A 2,757-nucleotide genomic window follows, 5' to 3' on the forward strand; every position below is an offset into this window, starting at 1 on the left:
CATATGTATCCAAGTCAGCAGGTGTTAAAGTAACACTTTTGAAAGTGTTAAAAGATTGACACCCATTTTTTTTTTGTTAAATTAACATTGGTCTATAATACTGAAATGGGTTTAAGAAAAGAAACTTTCCATTTCTGTGTATTGTTTTGAATATTTTCCACTGGATTTGATTGATATTGACACCTTGTGGGTCAATTATTTACTTTTGTAACACCACATTATGTTTTGTGATCAACACTACACTGGTGTTACTTTTAACATGAATAAAGCAGTCATCTTAACAAATCGAATTAATTTAACTGCCCACTAACAGCAGCTAACATAACTTAAGTTAAAATTATTGTGGTTCAAAGGAAACAAAATTAAATAAATAAATACATCAATAAATCATTAATTACACCAAGTAAAATGTACAATAAAATAAATGTTCCATAAATGTTAAAATAACTTATTGAACAGGCAGTTCAATAAAAATCGTCATGAAATCATCGCAAATAAAAACTTATATTAATCGATATACATAAGTAATTAAAAGTGCATTTAATTTTTTCACGGTTCTTGTTTCTGCAGCTTCACCATAAAATAATTTTATCTGTCAAAGTTGGCCATCAGAGTCGAGGGGCTGAGCTACGGGCGATGCTAATCTGAACTGTTGAATACCGCTACTTTAGCGGTTCTTTGAAAGTCACAGTGCCCTTTATAATGGAGAACTTTCAAATTAACTTTTCTTAAGTTGGTTTTACAAATCCCAACCAGGATTTTAAATATTCTCCAGTTGGTGTGGAATAACCAATTATTTTACTTTATTATCAACCCAAAACAGACAATTTGCAAACAAACAACTTCATCCTCTGATTGAGACTTTCACATCGTTATTCGGACATAGAATAATTATTTATTCCACATTATTTCAAAGCTCTGAGCTTTCAATTGAACAGTTAATGGCTCCATTTTAAATTTGAGCTTGATTTTCTGTATCCAATGATCCACATTTGCTTTGTTGATCTTCATCTACCTTATTATAATCATATTCCTATCTATCATTGGAGGAATATGTAGCAAATTCATTGGGTCATAAGTCAGAAAACACAGTATAAAGATAACAGGATCAAAATGTTATCGTTTGATCCTGTTATCTAACAGTACTAAAGGTACTAAAGGTTTAATCCTTTAGTATTCTTTCCAGCACACTTTTACAAAAATATTGTGTGATAGGACAGAGCCAGAAGTTGTGGGTGTGACTATTCTTTGAAAGAAAACTTTTGAGAAAGGTTTGAAAACATTGACTGTACGTTTGCACTTCCTGTCAAATTCTTAAGTTGACTCCTGATTCTCTTGCAGCAGCCAGCATAATGAAATGTCCAACATGTTGACGTTTGGTTCCAACTCCCATTGTTGTTTTTTTATGCTAAGTGTTATCTTAAAATCTAATAAATTTAAAAATTTATTAGATTTTTAAAGTAAGGAGACTTCCTTTTTCATAGTTCCCAAATTTTCAACCAAACCAGACATTCCTGAACCGTCTGTTAGTTAGCCGAGCCCTCCATCTTTCCCCTTATTCAGAGGACAGAGACATTTTCCTATCTTTGTGGGATCTCTTCTATCTTCCTTCAACTGCCCTGTAGAATCTTATACAGGATTCCACAGGGCAGAATCCTATACAAGGACTGTTGAAGGAAGGGTGAAAGAATCCTTTAGTTTGAACATAGTATACAGTATGTTACTTATGGGGAAGTAAATTATGCCTGGTAATGAGGTTCCTATAGTAATGAGTGTTCCTCAAAAGAAACCCGCTGTGTTTCTGAGTCCTTAATAATCCACACCACTATGCTCTTATTTGAGCAGACCAGTAATAAAGGTTTTAGTTTGTTACCCCTGAGCCTCCTCTCTGTTGCTGTTATGAGAACCTTGAATCTTAATCTTGGTGTTCTGTTCTGCCATATGAATCTTTATATAATATTTTCTAACAATTTCCATAGAGACTATGGAGTACAAGCAGGGACTTATTGAAAAGGGAAAATAGATCTTTGTGGATTTATCCATCCTAACACATTCCATCTTTCCCAGGAGTGAAAGTGGAAAACATAAGCCATTTATTTGTCCATGTTTACTTTGTTTCAGCATTTTATGAAACAGACATCTTGTAGTTCTCACTAGGTGAACACATTTTCATGTACTGGAAAACCACCAATTAACATTTATGAGATAAAAACAAAATCAACATTTTGAGAGTTTTTAATACCTTCATACACTTAGTTTTTGTCATTTCCAGTCTTGGATAACACCAACTCAAAATTTCCACTTGTATGGGGTTGGACAAACCTGCTATGCGTGCTTAGAACTGAAAAAGGTGAAGCAGACATTGCAGTAAATTAGTCAGGACTTGTAAAAACAGTGTTGCCCATTGTCTGGTGTACTAGCAACTACTAGTTGCTTTTTTGGCCCTTTTAGAAAAAGGGCCAAAAAAGAAGACCAAACCAAGCTCTCGTAACTCCACCATGACTGGGTCATAGTCTAGGAATACTTTTCCCAGATCCTGCAGTGACGATCAAGGATTGCTTTTATGCTGCTGAAGCACAAAAACAATCTGGTAAATTGTTTTTATCTACCCGATAAAACAATCAGGTCGTATTGCTATACAATACCAAGTTCAGGGGTCCTACTACTGTAGGACCCCTGAATGTTTGCAACTGAATTCACAGTTATGTCAAAAATGAGGCAGTCAGTTAATCTCTATTAGTGCAAGTCATTGAGGGA

This window comes from Poecilia latipinna, unplaced genomic scaffold (assembly GCF_001443285.1).
Source record: "Poecilia latipinna isolate Pla-1442-1.1 unplaced genomic scaffold, P_latipinna-1.0 Scaffold2398, whole genome shotgun sequence".
Lineage (NCBI taxonomy): Eukaryota > Metazoa > Chordata > Actinopteri > Cyprinodontiformes > Poeciliidae > Poecilia > Poecilia latipinna.